Source organism: Equus caballus, chromosome 10 (assembly GCF_041296265.1).
Source record: "Equus caballus isolate H_3958 breed thoroughbred chromosome 10, TB-T2T, whole genome shotgun sequence".
Taxonomy (NCBI): domain Eukaryota; kingdom Metazoa; phylum Chordata; class Mammalia; order Perissodactyla; family Equidae; genus Equus; species Equus caballus.
This window is the reverse complement of record NC_091693.1, coordinates 36,128,663-36,149,059: the sequence shown is the minus strand read 5'-3', so window position 1 is coordinate 36,149,059 and position 20,397 is coordinate 36,128,663.

The window sequence follows — 20,397 nt, the reverse complement described above, 5'->3', positions numbered from 1 at the left end:
GGAAAGGTTGGCATTAAATGATACATCAGACTAGATGGACTTAATAGACATATACAGAACATTCCATACAAAAACTGCAGAACACACATTCTTTTCAAATGCACATGGCACATTCTCCAGATTAGATTCAAATTAGGCCACAAAATAAGTGTTAATAAATTTAATAACACTGAAATAATATCAAATATCTTTTTGACCACAATGGTGTGAAACTAGAAATAAACTACAAGAAAACTGGAAAAATCACAAATATGTGGACATTAAACAACATCCTACTGAATAATTATTGATTCAAGAAAGAAATCAGAGGAGAAGTCAAAAAATACCTGGAAACAAGTGAAAATGAAAATAAAACATACAAAAATCCATGAGATACAACAAAAGCAGTACAAAGAGGGAAGTTTATAGCAATACAGGCCCAACTTAACAAACAAGAAAAATCTCAAATAAGTAATCTCAAACTCTACCTAACAGAACTAGAAAAAGAAGAGCAAACAAAGCCCAAAGTCAGCAGGAGGGAAATAATAAAACTTAGAGCAGAAATAAATGAAATAGACACAAAAAAACAGCAGAAAGGATTAATGGAACTAAGCTCTGGTTCTTTGAGAAGATAAACAAAACTGACAAACCTTTAGCAAGACTCACTAAGAGAAAAAGAGAGAAGTCTCAAATAAATAAAAATGGAAATGAAAGAGGAGAAATTACAATGGATACAGCATAGATACAAATGATTATAAGAGAATACTATGAAAAACTATATGTCCACAAATTGAATAACCTAGAAGAAATGGTTAGAAATGGTAATAAATTCTTAGACTCATACAACCTCTCAAAAATGAATCAAGAAGAAACAGAGAATCTGAATAGGCCAATCACAAGCAAAGAGATCAAAACACTAATTAAAAACCTCCCAAAAAACAAAAGTCCAGGACCAGATGGCTTCTCTGGAGAATTCTACCATACATTCAGAGGAGACATTACCTATCCTTCTTAAACTATTCCAGAAAATTGAGGAACACAGCACTCTTCCTAACTCATTCCATGAGGCCAACATCACCCTGATACCAAAACAAGGCAAGGACAGCACAAAGAAGGAAAATTATGGGCCAACATCGCTGATGAACATAAATCCAAAAATCTTCAACAAAATATTGTCAAAATGAATACAGCAATACATTAAAAGTATCACACACCATGATCAAGTGGGATTTATACTGGGGCGAGGATAGTTCATCATCCACAAATCAATCAATGTGATACACCACATTAACAAAATGAGGAATAAAAACCACATGATCATCTCAACAGATGTAGAGAAAGCATTTGACACAATCCACTATCCAATTATGATAAAAACTCTCAATAAAATGGGTATAGGAGGAAAGTACCTCAACATAACAAAGGCCATATATGACAAACCCACAGCCAACATCATACTCAAAGGTGAAAAACTGAAAGGCATCCCTCTGAGAACAGAAACAAAACAAGGATGCGTACTCTGGCCACTCCTATTAAATATAGTGCCAGAGGATTTGGCCAGAGCAATTAGGCAAGAAAAAGAAATAAAAGGAATCGAAATTGGAAAGGAAGACATGAGACTCTTTCTGCTTTCAGATGACATGATTCTATATATAGAAACCTCAACAATCCATTGGAAAACTGCTAGAAATAATCAGCAACTAGAGCTAAGTTGCAGGGTACAAATCAACTTATAAAAACCAGTTGCGTTTGCACACACTAATGATGAACTAGCAGAAAGAGAAGTCAAGAATACAATCTCATTTACAATCGCAACAAAAAGAATAAAATATCTAGTAATAAATTTAACCAAAGAGGTGAAAGACCTATACACTGAAAACTATGACATTTCATTGAAAAACTTGAAGATATAAAGAAATGGAAAGACATTCCATGCTTATGGATTGGAAGAATAAACATAGTTAAAATGTCCATATTACCTAAAGCAATCTACAGACTCAATGCAATACCTATCAGAATCCCAATGACATTCTTCACAGAAATAGAACAAAGAATCCTAAAATTTACATGAAACAACAAAAAACCTCAAATATCCAAGGCAATCCTGAGAAAAAAGACCAAAGCTGGAGACATCACAATCCCTGATTTCAAAATGTACTACAAAGGTATAGCAACAAAAACAGCACAGTACTGGCACAAAAACAGACACACAGATTAATGGAACAGAATTGAAAGCCCAGAAATAAAACCACACATCTACAGACAGTTAATCTTTGACAAAGGAGCCAAGAACATACAATGGAGAAAGGAGAATCTCTTCAATAAATGGTGTTGGGAAAACTGGACAGTCACATGCAAAAAACTGAAAGTATACCATTATCTTACACCATACACAAAAATTAACTCAAAGTGGATTAAAAACTTGAATGTAAGATCTGAAACCATAAAAATCCTAGAAGAAAATTTAGGCAGTACACTCTTTGACATCAGTCTTAGCAGCATCTTTTCAAATACCATGTCTACTCAGGCAAGGGAAACAAAAGAAAAAATTAACAAATGGGAATAAATCAGACTAGAAAGCAAGGCAAAGGAAACTATAAACAAAATGAAAAGACAATCCACCAAGCGGGAGAAAATATTTGTAAATCATATATCCAACAAGAGGTTAATTTCCAAAATATATAAAGAATTCATACAACTCAACAACAACAAAACAAACAGCCCCATCAAAAAATGAGCAGAGGATATGAGCAGATATTTTTTTTTCAAAGAAGATATACAGATGACCAACAGGCACATGAGAAGATGTTCAACATCACTAATCATCAGGGAAATGCAGATCAAAACTACAATGAGATATCACCGTACACCTGTCAGAATGGCTATAATTACCAAGACAAAAATTAACAAATGTTGGAGAGGTTATGGAGAAAAGGGAACCCTCATACACTGCTGGTAGGAATGCAAGCTGGTGCAGCCACCATGGAACACAGAATGGAGAGTTCTCAAAAAATTAAAAATAGAAATACCACACAATCCAGTTATCCCACTCCCAGGTATTTATCCAAAGAACTTGAAATCAACAATCCAAAGAGACTTATGCACCCCTATGTTCATTGCAGCGTTATTCACAATAGCCAAGATGTTGAAGCAACCCAAGTGCCCTTCTACAGATGATTGGATAAAGACAGTGTGATATATATATATATATATACACACAATGGAATACTACTCAGCCATTAAAACAAACAAAATCATCCCATTTGCAACAACATGGATGAACTTTGAGGGTATGATGTTAAGCAAAATAAGCCAGATAAAGAAAGACAAAGACTGCATGATTTCACTCATATGTGGAAGATAAACTCATGGATAAAGAGAACAGATTAGTGGTTACTAGAGAGAAGGGGGCTCAGGAGTGGGTGAAAGGGATTAAAGGCATATATGTACGGTGATGGATGAAAATTAGACTACTAGTGGTGAGCACGATGCAGTCTATACAGAAATTGATAAATAATAATGTACAGCTGAAATTACACAGTTATAAACCATTATGATCTCAATAAAATAGTTGGAAAAAAAGAAGTGAGCCCCCCCAAAAGAAGGTATGAACAATGTGAAATTGGTATCAGAAGCCATAAATTCATCAGCAAGGAAATCTTTAAAATGTTTCTAGAAAGTAACATATTTTAGTTGTTCAAAGTTGTCTGGAAATCTGTCATAAGGCTGGTGCTCCCTTTGCTGGTCTTTGTCTGAAGCATAATTTGGGGGAAATATTTCCAGAGAAATAGTTTCTGTCACTGTTAAGTTATATAACCCAGCAAATGAGGGGAGAGAGGTGTAGGGAGAATATTAATGTACATTTATTTTAATTTTAAAAATACTGAGTTTAGCTTTTGCATAAAATTAAGTATGGAAGAAAGCAAATCATCTTGAGACTAAGAACACCTGGAGTAATAAAAAAAAAAGAGTTAAGAATGAAAAGAAACCACCTTTTTGCATACATATATCATCTATAGTACACTTAATTATATCTAGGAATAAACATTTGTTATGAACAGAAAGCATCTATACTGTCTCTTGTTCCATGAAATCTCACCACCAAAGTCCTCAACTCACCACACTTCTGATTCATCTAGTTCAAAATTCTATCTTCCAGACTTTAGTCCCTTTTCCCCCACCTAAAGTCCCAACGTTCACAAAATTTGAAAGTGGAGGCTCACCAATCTGAGAACTCAAGACCAATGACGGCAAGAGGTGTAATGCAGATTTTGAAACAAACATTCACACCAGATTGAGAAAAAGCAGTAGGTGCTGCACACCAACTTATGAAAATGCATCAGAGGAAAAGACGATTCTCCTTATCAAAAAGACAGTGATACAAACCAATATGTTTTACTATGTATTTAAACATTATATTTTGTTCAAATCCGCAATTGCTATATGACAAAGACAAGGTTTTGGAACACCATTCTGACTTTATCATTCTGAGACAGAGGTTCTAGAATACTGCCCAAAGCATTTTCCCACAAAACCAGTCCCATCTATAGCACAGTGGGGTATCCAAGGGAGAAGTGAAAAATATAGTGAAAAGGTATTCATTCATACATTTGAATTTGTGATGACTAGCTGATGTTTTATTTGTGATAAAAACTTACTATGCATATTAAGTCAAGATAGGAATTGGAGGAAACATGCTTTATTTACTTCTTAGATAGATTTTGTTTAATCTTGGATCTATTTGGTCATAGGTAACAGAATACACAATGGTGGCTTAAACCATAATGATATTTACTGTTTATGTGACAAGAAGTCCAGAGGTAGGTGTTCTCAAGTCTCAAGGTGGATTTAGCAAGTCAATTACATTGACTGATACTCCAGGCCCTTTCGCTCTTCATGGCTGCCATCCTCAGCACCACAACCGTGCCTGCACTCTTGACTACAGAGTGGCTGCAACAGACCTGAGTATCACCTCTAAGAATCCCAATCAGGATGAAAAGAGCAGATGGAAAGTGGCCCTCTCCCACAGAGCTCTTATCAGAGAAGATCTCCCCCAGAAACCCTCGGCAGGTGTCCCCTACCTCTCATTGGTAAAAACTGACTCCACCTCCAACCAAGCCACTTCACTTTCCTCCATTTTTAAATGTGTTTCCTAGATATCTTGTAGGATGGGGAAGGTTTTGCTACCAAATGCTACAGCCAAAGTGAGGCTCTATGTTCCCACTAAGAGATTGGAGGTCCCCATCTGCCTGGCTGATTTACTTTTCATGGAATCAAAACAAATTGGCTTCTTAAATTTGATCCCAAATATGTGCTTCCTATTCTGTAACAGCTTTTAATGAAGGCAGCGTGATGGGAGGAGAAATTGCAAGACAACTCTGGTTCCTATTGAGAGTCAGCCTAGGACAAGCTTCTGGCTCCCTCCTTTGAAAACAACTCTAGAAAAATTATACGTGCTGGAGGGGAATACAGATTGTGGTGATTAGCAAAAAATAAAAAGATAAGAAAACCCCAGAGACTGAACCCCGTCATAAACTGGTTTGTGTGAGAGTTGGGTGGCTGAAGCCCAGAAGCCAGCAGTGAGAGGATGGGCTGGAGGAAAACCTTTTTAATTCAGTGCTTGCCTCATCCTATTTTGTCTTAAGACACTCGTTTCCTGACTCTGACTCTGTATCACCAGTATCAGTAGCAATCGCTGTGATCATGGAGAGAAAATCTCAGGACAGTGCACAAACCCAGCTGTGGTAAAGAGATTTGTAAAACAGATAGTGACTGACCACCCATCCTCAACTCTCTGGACCCCAGGGCTATGAATTATAATCCAGGAGGCTGTCCCCTCCAATACTGCTTCTCCTCAAGGACTTCAAGATAAGCCCCTGATCAGTGGGTGAGAGGAATGGAGCAAGCAGGAATTATCGATGAGGATTCCGTGGCTCTTGAATTTCTCCCCTCCCCTCTCCCTAATTTGCTGGTGCTGGCTCTGACTAAGGATTGGTCGTCACCCCCTTTCCAACATCCATTGCCACAGAATAGCAGGTTGTCCCAGATGAACAAGAACTCATAGGCTCAAGTAGCAAATAAGACATATGAGGAGTATAACACCTGTTTTTTGAAAACTGAACAAACTGTAAAACATATCTCATTCCAAGTAGGATTATTAGAACAGACAAATCAAGGGGAGAATAAAATGATAAAAGGTGAGGCAATTTTAAGGGGGAAAAAAGCCCAGTATCTCATCAAGATGGCAGCATAGGTGGACTCTGAACTCACCTCCTCCCATGAACACAACCAGGTTACAACTACTATTGGAATAATTATCCCAGAGAGAGAACTGAAAACTGGATAAAAAGAACCCCAACAACAAGGGACAGTCCTGACTGATGCAGAAATTCCTTCTGGAGAGAAAAAAGCCACCTTCCTGAGCCACTGGCCTTCACAGCTGGCTGGGCAGGAGCCACCCTAAGGTACACAGCCTTCCCTGGAGGAGCAGGGACCTAAGCAGGAACACATTACTGCTATAATTGTCCTTCAGACTCAGCACAACTGAGACGAGTCCCATAATATCTGGCTTTGCTGGCTATTAACTGCAATGGGGAATACCCCCAGAAAAGCTATTGACATAGGGGAATAAAGCCAGCTCTTAAAGGGCCTATACACAAATTCACCTGTCTCAGACAGCAACCTAAAATCACCAGAAAGAAAGGTGTACCATCCCTTGGTGAAAAGAGACTCACCTGATATAGGCTCTGGGTGCATCTTGGTGAGAGGTGAGACCTATCCAGAGACTGAGACATTGGCAGCAGCCATTACTGTGACCTAGTACAGGTGTGCTGACACAGACACTGACAGATGCCATTGGAGTTCTTCCCCTGGCCTGTTAGCTCAGGGGTCTGACACACCCACTAGAGCACAGATTTAATCCAGTTCAGCCAGGGCAGGAAGCCCACCCTATGGACCTGCCCCACCCAACAACAAGCTGTCAGGCTAATTGTGGGCCTGCATAGACTGGGTGCCTTGCCCCTCTCCAAACAAGCGAGTGTGTCCGCCTCTGTTGGGCAGGGCCTGTGTGAGGGCCAGGTGAACTGTTGGTGGCGTTGGTGGAGAGGTAGGGGCCTCTGCAGTGTGGCATTGGGGTACACTCCAAGGGATCAGGAAGTGTGCACTGGCCAGGACTGTGTTCATGGTGTGTGTGGACCTCTGGGGGGTGGGACTTATCAGTGGCAAAAGACCTGTGCTTCACAAATAGCCATAAAGATGATTAGCCCCACCTTCCAAAGCCTGAAACAATCCAGTGCTCCAATGCCTGGGGCCAGCCCCGGTCTAGAGATCTGATAACAGCCTTGTAGGCCTGAGGCCTACAGCAACTGTAAGCCCCTGAGCCTAGCAACCAGCCACACTGGGTGCCTACACACTTAACAGAAAACTGCAACAGGAGTGTGGCATTAGATCTTACAGCCAACTGTGCTGGGGCTCCCCAAACCCAATTTACAAACAGCCAGCCAGGGAGGGAAAGCCTAGACTCTCTGGATACCTACAGCAAGAGCAACCCTGCCACAGCAGAAGGACACAAGTAGCACACAGATGGGTCACTCCTGGAACATTTGGACTGTTGACAAGAAAGAAGCACACTGCTGAGCCTCAAAAAGCATCTCTTACATAAGGTTGCTTCTCCAAGACCAGGAGACATAGCTGACTCACCTAATATAGAGATATAAGAAAAGAGAAAGAGGTAAAATGAGGAGACAAAGGAATACATTCTAAGTGAGGGAACAGGACAAAACCCCTGAAAAAGAAGTAAATAAACCAGAAATAAGCTATCTACTGGACAAAGAGTTCAAACAAAAAGTCATAAGGATGGTCACTGATCTTGGGAGAAGAGTAGATGAACACAGTGAGAACACCAACAAACAATGGGAAGGGGGAAAAAATAACCAAGCCAAAATGAAGAATAAAATACTGTAAATGAAAAATTCACTAGAGGTAATCAAAAGCAGAGTAGAAGATACAGAAGAACATATCAGTGAGATGGACAAAAGAGTAGAGGAAAACACCCAAGTTGAGCAGATAAAAGAAAAAAGAATTAAAAATAACAAAAACAGTCTAAGGGAACTCTAGGACAATATCAAGTGCACTAACATTCATATTATAGGTGTCTCAGAAGGAGAAGAGAGAGACAAAGGGGCAGAGAATCTATCTATCTGAAGAAATAATAGCTGAAAACTTTTCTAAGCTAAGGAAGGAAACAGACATCCAAGTACAGGAATCACAAAGAGCCCCAAACAAGAGAAACCCAAAGAGGCCTACATCAAGACACATTATGATTCAAATGTGCAAAATTGAAGATAAAGAAAGAATCCTAAAAGCCACAAGAAAAAGGCAACAAAAGACACACAAAGGAAACCCCACAAAGCTATCAGCTGACTTCTCAGCATAAACCTTACAGGACAGAAGGGAGTGGCACAATATATTCAAAGAGGCGAAAGGAAAAAAACTACAGCCAAGAATACTCTACCCAGCAAGGTTATCATTCAGAATGCAAGGAGATATAAAGAGTTTCCCAGACAAGGAAAAATTAAAGGAGTTTATCACCAAGAAACCAGTTTTAAAGAGATACTAAAGGGACTTATTTAAGTGGGAAAGAGAAGACCACAAATAGGACCTAGAAAGATAAAAATATAAAAAGCAATAAAATCACTAGTGAAGTCAGAATTACAGTAAAGGTAGCAGATCAAATACTGATGAAGATAATATGAACAAAAGTACTAAAAATTAGTACTAAAAAGTATTGAAATTACATATTTCAATGATAAGAGGGTAATGGACACACACCAAAAAAACTGGGAGGTTAGGTAAGATATCAAAAACACAAAATATGGGAGGAGAAGAGTAAAAGAGTAGAGGTTTTAGGAAGAGGTCAAACTAAAGAGATCATCAACTCCATATAGATTGCTATATACATAGATTAGTAAATATGAATCTGATGGTAATCACAAACCAGAAGCCTATAATACATAGGCAAATAATTGAGAGAAAGGAACCCAAACATAATACTAAAGCAAGCCACCAAACCACAAGGGAAGAGAGCAAGAGAAGAAAGAAGGAACAGAGAAGAACTACTAAAACACCCAGAAAAAAGCAACACAATAGAAATAAGTACATTTTTATCAACAGCTACTTTAAATGTCAATGGACTAAGTGCTCCAATCAAAAAGTGTAGGATGGCCAATTAGATAAAAAACAAAACTTATATTTATGCTGCATACAAGAGACACACCTCAGACCTAAAGATACTCACAAACTGAAAATGAAGGGATGGAAAAAGATGCTCCATGCAAGTTTCAAAGAAAAGAAAGCTGGCATGGAAATACTATATCAGACAAAATAGACGTTAAAACAAAAACGGTAACAGACAAAGAAGGGCACCACATAGTGATAAAGGGAACAATCCAACAAGAGGATAAGACACTTGTCTTATAAATAGCTATGCATACAACATAAGAGCACCTGAATACATACACTGATTATTAACAGATATAAAATGAGAAATAGACAGTCACACAATAATAGTAGGGGACGTTAACACTCCACTTACACCAATGGGTAGATCATCCAAACTGGAGATCAGTATGAAAACCTGGACCTTGAGTGACACATTAGACCAGGTGGACTTAGTAGATATACAAAGAACATTCTATCCAAAAACCACAGAATACACATTCTTTTCAAATGTTCATGGAACATTCTCCAAGATTGATCACATATTAGGCCACAAAACAAGTCTCAATAAATTTAAGAAGATCAAAATAATATCAGGCATCTTTTCTGACCACAATGGTATGAAACTAGAAATTGACTACAGGAGGAAAATCAGAAAAGCCACAAATATGTGGAAATTAAAAAAATGCTACTGAACAATGGTTGGATCAGTGAAGCAATCAAAGGAGAAATGAAAAATATTGAGAGACAAGTGAAAATGAAAATACATGTCAAAATTTATGGGGTACAGTAAAAGTGGTTCTAAGAGGGAGGTTTATAGTAATTCGGGCCTACCTCAACAAACAAGAAAAATACCAAATAAAAAGTCTAACAGCATACCTAAGGAAATGGAAAAAGAAGAACAAACAAAGCCCAAAATCAGCAGAAGGAAGGAAAAAATAAAAATCCGAGCAGAAATAAATGAAATATAGGTGAAAAAAATAGAAAAAATTAATGAAACCAAGAGCTGGTTCTTTGAAAAGATAAACAAAATTGACAAACCCTTAGCTAAACTAACAAGAAAAAAATAGGGAAGGCTCAGATAAATAAAATCAGAAATGAAAGAGGAAAAATTACACTGGACACCTCAGAAATACAAAAGATTATAAAAGAATACTATGAAGAGCTTTACGACATTAAATTGGATAATCTAGAAGAAATGGATAAATTCTTAGAATCAAACAACTTTCTAAAACTGAATCAAGAAGAAGTAGAGAATTTGAATAGACCAATCACCAGCAAGGAGATTGAAAAAGTAATTAAAAATCTCCTAAAAAATAAAAGTCCGGGACCAGACAGCTTCTCTGGTGAATTCTACCAAACATTCAAAGAAGACTTAATATCTTTCCTTCTCAAACTCTTCCAAAAAATTGAAGATGAGGGGAAGCTTCCTAAACCATCCTACAAAGCCAAAATTATCCTGATACCAAAACCAGACAAGGGCAATACAAAAAAAGAAAATTACGGGCCAATATCACTGAGGAACATCAATGCAAATATCCTGAACACAATACTAGCAAATAGAATACAACAATACTTTAAAAAGATCATACACCATGATCCAGTGGAATTTATTGCAGCAATGCAAGGATGGTTCAAGATCCGCAAATCAATCAACGTGATACACCACATTAACAAAATGAAGAATAAAAATTACATGATCATCTCAATAGATGCAGAGAAAGCACTTGACATGATACAGCATCCATTTATTATAAACACGCTGAATAAAATGAGTATAGTAGGAAAATATCTCACCAGCTACTATTCTCAATGGAGAAAAACTGAAATCTATCCATCAAAGAACAGGAACAAGACGAGGATGCCCATTTTCACCACTCTTATTTAACATAGTATTGGACGTTTTAGCTAGAGTAAGCAGGCAAGAGAAAGAAATAAAAGGGATCCAAATTGGGAAGAAAAAAGTGAAACTGTCACTATTTGCACATGACCTGATTATATATAGAAAATCCTAAAGAACCCACTAAAAACTTTTAGAAATAATACAGGAACACGGTCAAGTGCAGGATACAAAATCAACATAGAGAAGTCAGTTGTGCTTCTATACACCAACAACAAAGTAGCAGAAAGAGAAATTAAGAATACAATCCTATGTGCAATTGCAACAAAAAGAATAAAATACCTCAGAAGAAATTTAACCAAAGAAGACAAAGACTTGTACACTGAAAACTATAAAACATTGTTGAAAGATTGAAGAGAAAGAAAGAAGTGGAAAGATATCCTGTGCTCTTGGATTGGAAGAATTAACATAGTTAAAATGTCCATACTTCCTAAAGCAATCTACAGATTCAATGCAATTCCTATCCAACTTTCATCAACACTTTTCACAGAAATAGAACAAAGAATCCTAACATTTATATGGAACAACAAAAGACCCCAAATAGCCAAAGGATTCCTGAGAAAAAAGAACAAAGCTGGAGGTATCACATTACCTGATTTCAAAGTATACTACAAAACCATAGTAACCAAAACAGCATGATACTGGCACAAGAACAGACACATTGATCAATGGAACAGAATTGAGAGCCCAGAAAGAAACCCACACATACATGGACAACTAATTTTCTACAAGGGAGCAAAGAGCATACAATGGAGAAAGGAGAGTCTTCAATAAATGGTGTTGGGAAAACTGGACAGCCACATACAAAAGGAAGAAAGTAGATCATTATCTTCACCATGCACAAAAATCAACTCAAAATGGATTAAAGACTTAATCAATAAGACCCAAAACCATGATACTTCTAGAAGAAAACATAGGCAGTACGCTCTTCGACATCAGTCTTAGCAGCACTTTTTCAAATATCATCTCTGACTGGGCAAGAGAAACAATAGAAAAAATAAACAAATGAGACTACATCAAACTGAAAAGCTTCTGCACAGCAAAGGAAATCATCAACAAAACGAAAAGACAACCTAACAATTGGGAGAAGATATTTGCAAACCATTTATCAGATAAGGGGTTAATATCCAAAATATGCAAAGAACTCATACAGCTCAACAACAAAAAAACCAACAACCCAATTAAAAAATGGGCAAAAGATCTGAACATAGATTTGTCCAAAGAAGATATACAGATGACCACCAGGCACACGAAAAGATGTTCAACATCATTAACTATCAGGGAAATGCAAATCAAAACTACAATGAAGTATCACCTCACTTCTGTCAGAATGGCTATAATTAACAAGACGGGAAACAACAAGTGTTGGAGAGGATGTGGAGAGAAGGGAACCCTCATATACTGCTGGTGGGAGTGCAAACTGGTGCAGCCACTATGGAAAACAGTATGGGGTTTCCTCAGAAAATTAAGAGTAGATCTTCCATATGATCCAGCCATTCCTCTTCTGGGTATTTACCCAAAGAACTTGAAAACACAAATGCATAAAGATACATGCACCTCTATGTTCATCACAGCATTATTCACAATAGCCAACACTTGGAAGCAACCTAGGTGCCCATCAAGGAACAAACGGATAAAGAAGATGTTGTATATATACACAATGCAATACTACTCAGCCATAAGAAACAATGAAATCCAGCCAATTGTGACAACATGGATGAACCTTGAGGGTATTATGCTAAGTGAAAGAAGTCAGAGGAAGAAAGTCCTTATGATATACCTTATCATATACCTTATGATCTCACTCATAAGTAGAATATAAAAACAATGACAAACAAACACATATCAACATAGATTGGACTGGTGGTTACCATAGGGGAAGGGGGAGGGGGGAGGGCAAAAGCGGTGATTAGGCACATGTGTGTGGTGATAGATTGCAATTAGTCTTTGGGTGGTGAACATGAGGTAATCTACACAGGATTCAAAATGTATTATGATGTACACCTGAAAGTTATATAATGTTACTAACCAATGTTATTGCAATAAAAAATGCAAAAAATAAAAAATTCACAGCCCACTGGAAATATTAGGTATGAAAATCAGGTAGTCAAAATAAACAACATAGTGGATTCAGGTAATGAGACGCAGTTAATTTAAAGATGAATTATAAGGAGACTGGTTTGAGGAGGTCCCCTAGAAAGCAGCAAGGAGGATAAAATGAGGAAAAGTTAGAGATATGGAGAGCAAAAGTAGAAGTAGTAACATCCATTAACAAGAGTCTTAAAAGGAGATAAAATACAAAAATGGAGAAACATTGGAAAAAGTAACAGAGTTAAATGTTTTAGTATTAAACACAGATGAAGGACCTCATATTGAAAGGGCCAATTCTGTGCCAAAGAGAAGAAATCAGAAAACCACACACTGAAATCTTAAAATGAAATTAGAATATTGAAAACAGACAAAACTTTTAAAGATTCCAGAAAGAGCAGATCACCTACAAAGAAATAAGAATCATATTGACCTCAGACTTCTCAACAGCAGAATTAGATGAAAATAATAATAATAATAAAGTTATTTCTTAGAGTAATGGTGCAAAAGATTTGTATCTGGAATTTTATATCCAGTCAAAATGTCACTCAAAATATCTTAGTACAGGTGTTCCTTCTTCAACATCAGCATCACGGTGGTATAAGATGTCCCTCCTTCCTGTCCTGCTTTTTAACAACTAATTCTGCATCCCCCTCCATAAGCAAAAGTACCTCTGTAGTAGTTGTGGGGTCCAGTATCATATGCCAAGGGACCTTCAGAGGAGTCTTACCCACTGTGCTTTAGGTAATAGAGAAATAGACCTCACTGTGGGCTGTGGAATGAGCAGAAGCTTGCAAACTGGCCACAGCCCCTCTCAGCTGGGATCAGGGAAAACCAGGAGAGTGGTGATTTGGGTAGACATCCACAGAAAAGAGAGCCTTTGAGAAGTCCAGCCTTCCAGAGGAGAGATAACAGCATTCTGTTGGGAAAAAAAATGAGTTTGATTCATTGGAGAGGGAGAAAAGAACTTTGCCAACACTGTTCCTCTCCCAAGGCAGCACAGTGCAGGGATGAACTAGCCAGAAGCACCCTATCCCACAGGGGAAAGGGAGAGTTGTGAGAGAGTTCCCAGCTACCTCTACTGTGTGGAACACTGCTGGAAAAACCCATTTCTCTCCCACAGCATCTAGAGTATAGAAGTGGGAAATCCACGATGGAGGAAAACAAGAGAGGTTTCCATTTCCAGCACCTGCCTGGTGGTTTGTAAGGATGAGAGAAGACATACAAGCTTAAGAATTCTGCCACAAGAGAGAGAAGTGCAGACCAGGTGTATCCATACAAGGTTGGAGAAAGTCCCAGATATAGGCAGGAACAATGAAAAATGTCTCCCACCAAAGGCAACAAGTAAATATTTGAGGAGGTATCTGCTACTTTAAATGAGAAAACTTCAAGGAACATAAAGAAACAAAAAAAAATCACCAAAAGATAATAATCCCCCAGTAACTGAATTCAAAGACAGAATTTTGTGATTTAGCTGATAAAGAATTCAAAATAGCTATTTCAAGGAAACTTAACAAACTACAAGGAAACATAGAAAGACAAGTCAAAGAAATCAGGATAACAATTCTTGAACAAAATGAGAAATTTAACAAACAGATAGAAATCATTTTTTAAAAAAAGAGAGAGAGAACCAAACACAAATTCTTCAGCTGAAGAATTCAATGAATGAAATGAAGAATGCAATAGAGAGAATCTACAGTAGAATCAACCAAACAGGTGACAGAATCAGTTAACTAGAGGATAGGAACTTTGAAATAACCCAGGCAGAGAAGAATAAAGAATGAAATAGAGAAAAGAAAGCCAGTGTGATCTATGAGGCACTGTCAAAGTTTCAAATATTAGAATAATTGTAATTCCACAATAAGAAGAGAGGGAGAAGGGGGCAGCAAGTCTTTTTAAAGATATAATAATACCTGAGAACTTCCCAAACCTGGAGTGTGATATGGATATCAAAGTTCATGAAGTTAATACATTGCCCTATTATCTCAATACAAAATTACTTTCTCCAAAATGTATCATAATGAAACTGCCAAAAATCAAAGACAAGAGAATGCTAAAATCAGCAAGAGAAAAAAAAGATTGTAACCTACAAAGAAACCCCCATTAGGCTATTAGTGGATTTCTCAGCAGAAAATGTACAGGCTAGGAAAAAGTGAAATGACATATCAAAGTGCTGAAAGAAAAAAAAATGCCAACCAAGAATACTCTAGCTGGCAAAGTTAACCTTCAAATGTGAAGGAGAAATAAAGAATTTCTCAGACAAATGAAAGCTGAAGGAGTTCATCACCACAAGACATGCCTTGGAAGAAATGCTGAAAAGACTTCTTTAAGTGGAAATAAAAAGATGCTAATTAGTATCATGAAAACATACAAAAATATACCACACACTAGTAAAGGTAAATATACAGTTAGATTTCAAAAACTCTAATTCTGTAACATGATGATGGGTTAACATTTAACTATACTATAAACGTTTAAGGAAAAGATTATTAAAAATATCTATAACTACTATAATTTGTTACCAAATAAACAGTATAAAAAGTGGTAAATTGTGACATCAAAAACATGAAAAAGGAAGAGTAAAAAGGTAGAGCTTTAGCATGGGCTTAAAGTTAAGTTCCTTTCAGCTTAAAAGGGATTGTTTTATCTATAAGAATTTTTATGTAAGCCACAAGTCAAAAACCTATAGTAGGGGCCAGCCCGGTGGCAAAGCAGTTAAGTGCACACATTCCACTTTGGCAGGCCAGGGTTCGCCAGTTCGGATCCCAGGTGTGGACATGGCACCACTTGGCAAGCCATGCTGTAGTAGGCGTCCCACATACAAAATGGAGGAAGATGGGCACAGATTTTAGCTCAGGGCCAGTCTTCCTCAGCAAAAAGAGGAGGATTGGCAGAAGTTAGCTCACAGCTGATCTTCCTGAAAAAAAATAAACAACCTATAGTAGATTCACAAAAGATAGAGAGAGAGGAATCAAAGCATACCACGATGACAATCATCAATTCACAAAGGTAGGGAGAAACAAGAAACAATAAAACTACAGAACAGCCAGAAATCAATCAGTTAGATGGCATTAGTAAGCCCTTACAAATCAATAATTACTTTACATGTAAATAGATTGAATTCACCAACCAAAAGGCACAGAGTGGCTCAATGGATAAAAACACAAGATCCAATTATAAGCTGCCTAGAAGAGACTCACTGCAGCTTTAAGGCCATACATAGGCACAAAGTGACAGAGTAGAAAAAGATATTTCATGCAAGTGGAAACTATAAGAAAGCAGGGGTAGCTATAATTTAATCAGACAAAACACATGTTAAACAAAAAAATAGGAACAAGAGACAAAGAAAGTCAGTATGTAATGATAAAGGGGTCAATTCATAAAGAAAATAAAATAATGGTAAATATATATCCACCCAACATTGGAGCACCTAAAAATATTAGATAAATACTAACAGACCTGAAGGAGAAATAGACAGCAATACAATAACAGTAAGAGACTTCAGCACCTCACTTTCAGCAATAGATAGATCATTAAGACATAAAATCAACAAGGAAAAATTGGACTTAAATCATACATTAGACCAAATGGGCCAAACAGACATTTGCAGAATATTCCATCCAATAGCAGAAGAATATACATCCTTGTTAAGTGCACCCAGACATTCTCCAGGTTATATCATATGATAGGCTACAAAACAAGTCTTTACAAATTCAGGAAGATTGAAATCATACCAAGTATCTTTTCCAACCACAATGGTATGAAACTAGGAATCAACAACAAGAGGAAAGTTGGAAAATTTTCAAACATGTGAAAACTAAACCACACACTCCTGAACAACCAATGAGTGAAAGTAGAAATCAAAAGGGAAATCAAAAATATCTCAAGACCAATGAAAATGGAAACACAACACACCAAAATCTACGGATTGTTGAAAAAGCAGTTCTTAAAGGGAAGTTGACAGTGATAAATATACATATTAAGAAATAGCACTCAAATAAACAATTTAACTTTACACTCAAGGGACTAGAAAAAGAAGAAAAAAAGAAGACCAAAGTTAGTAGAAGGAAGAAATTAACATATATCAGAGCAGAAATTTATAAAATAGAAACCAGAAAAACAATAGAAAAATTCAACATAACTAAGAGCTGCTTATTTGAAAAGATAAACAAAATTGACAAAACTTTAGCTAGACTAAGAAAAAAGAGAAAAGACTGAAATAAATAAATTAGAAATGAAAGAGGAGATATTACAACTGATATGACAGAAATACATAGGATCACAATTATATGCCAATAAATTGGATAACCTAAAAGAAATGGGTAAGTTCCTGGAAAAGTACAACCTACCAAGACTAAATCACAAAGAAATAAAAAATCTGAACAGACCAATGACAATTAAGGAGATTGAATCAGTAATTATATAACCCCCAACACAGAAAAGGCCAGGACCCATGGCTTCACTGGTGAATTGTACCAAACATGTAAAGAAGAATTAACACCAATCCTTCTCAAACTCTTCCAAAAAATTAGCAGGAAGGAACACTCCAAAATTCATTTTCTGAGACCAGCATTATCCTGTAACAAAGCCAGTTAAGGACACCGTAAGATAAGAAAACTATAGACCAGTAACCTTGATGAATACAGATGCAAAAATTCTTAACAAGATACTAGCAAACAAATTCAGCAGCATATCGAAAGGACCATACACTAGAATCAACAGGGATTTATTCCTTGGATGCAAGGATGGTTCACCATTCACAAATCAATAAATGTGATACAAAATATTAAGAAAATGAAAGATAAGTCATAGGATCATCTCAAGAGATGCCAAAAAAGCATTTGAAAAAATTTAACATCCTTTCATGACAAAAAAAAAAAAAAAAAAAACCCTCCACAAATTGGATGTAGAAAGAACATAGCTCAAAAGCTTTTCCTCTAAGACCAAGAACAAGATGAGGGTGCCCACTCCCACCACTCTTATTCAACATCATACTGGAAGTCCTAGCCAGAGCAATCAGGCAAGGAAAAAATAATAAAAGACATCCAAGTCGGAAAAGAAGAAATGAAATTGTTTCTTTGCAGACGATAATCTTATATAGAGAAAACCCTAAAGACTCTACCAATAAACTGGTAGAACTAACAAATTCAGCAAAGTTGCAAGATACAGAATCAACGTACAGAAATCAGTTGCATTATTATACACTAACAACGAACTGCCTGAATAAGAAATAAAGAAAATAGTCCCATTTACAGTAGTATCAAAAAATATATAATTCTAGGAATAAAATTAACCAAGGAGATAAAAGATCAGTACACTGAATCCTACAAGACACTGATGAAAGAAATTGAAGAAGACACTAATAAATGGAAAGATAATCCATGTTCATGAATCAGAAGAGTTAATATTGTTAAAATGGCCATACCACACAAAGCCATCTATAGATTCAATGCAACCTCTATCAAAATTTCAATGACACTTTTCATGAAATAAGAAAAACAATCCTAAAGTTTGTATGGAAGCACAAAAGAACATGAATAACCAAAGCAATCCTGAGAAAAATGAACAAAGCTGGAGGCATCACACGTTCAGATTTGAAACTATTATTCCAGAGCTATAGTGACCAAAACAGTGTTGTATTGGCATAAAAACAGACATGTAGACCAATGGAAGAGAACTGAGAGCTCAGAAGAGACCATAGAGCTTGCTTCTATGGTCAATTAATATTTGACAAGGGAGCCAAGAACAATCAATGGGGAAAGAATAGTCTCTTCAATAAATGATATCCTTAAAACACATACAGAAAAATGAAATTGAACCCCAACCTTACAAAAATTAACTTGAAATGATTTAAAGACTTAAACACAGGGCTTTAAACCATAAAATTCCTAGTACAAAACATAGAGAAAATGTTCCTTGACATTGGTCTTGGCAATTTTTTTTTTAATAAGACACAAAAAAACCCAGGCAACAAAAGAAAAAATAAACAAATGGAACTACATCAAACTAAATAACTTCCTCACAACAAAAGAAACAATCCAAAAAAATGAAAAGGCTACCTACAGAAGGGGATAAAAATATTTCCAACTTTATACTTAAGGGATTAATATACAGAACATATAAAGAACTGCAGCTCAATAAAAAAATAAATAACATGATTAAATGGGCTAAGGACTTGAATAAACATTTCTCCAAAGAAAAAAATAAAAATGAGCACCAGGTACATGAAAAAATGCTCAACATGACTAATCATCAGGGAAATGCAAATCAAAACCACAATGAGATATCGCCTCACTGTCAAGATGGCTATTATCAAAAAGACAAAAGACAAGTTTTGGTGAGGCTATGGCGAATCAAAGGAAAGCTGGTGAACTGTTGGTGGGAATATAAATTGGAACCGCCACTATGGAAAACAGTATGGAAGTTCCTCAAAAATTTAGAACTAACCTACCATATGATCCAGCAATCCCACTCCTGGACATATATCTAAATAAAATGAAAATACCATCTTGAAGAGATATCTGGACTCACATGTTTATTGTGGCATTATTCCCAATAGCCACCATATGGAAACAACCTGCGTCCATCAACAGATGAAAGGATGAAGAAAATGTGGTTTGTAATTTTCCCTGCTGGGGTTAAGGGAAATGAGGAGATGTTGGTCAAAGGTACAAACTTCCATTTATAAGATGAGTAAGTTCCGGAATCTATTATTAGTACAGCGTGGTGACTATCATTAACAATACAATAAGTATTTCATGCTTGAAAGTTGCCAAGAGAGTCAGTCTTCAATGTGTTCAATGCATACATACAAAAAGGTAACTATGTGAGGTGATAGATGTAACTAACCTTATTGTGGTAATCATCCAATATATATGTGTATCACATCATCGTGTTTTACTTTTAAACTTCCGCAATGATATATGTCATTATCGTGATAAAGCTGGGGGGGAAACCCAAAATCATTAAATGAAAGCTTTTCTGGAGCCTTGAAAATTTCTAGGGCAATGTTTTACCCCCCTATATTGTTGCAGTTATTTCTGTAGGCTATAACTATGTTTTAAGTGACATGAGGCTATGTATTTCTTTTCTTGCACTGTCCTTACCTAGTTTCGGATTAAAAAAATGGTCTGATTGGATAGGCTTACATTCTTTACTGTTTTCTGGAACAGCTTGCATTAATGTAATGTAACGAATTTAATAATTCACTGAAA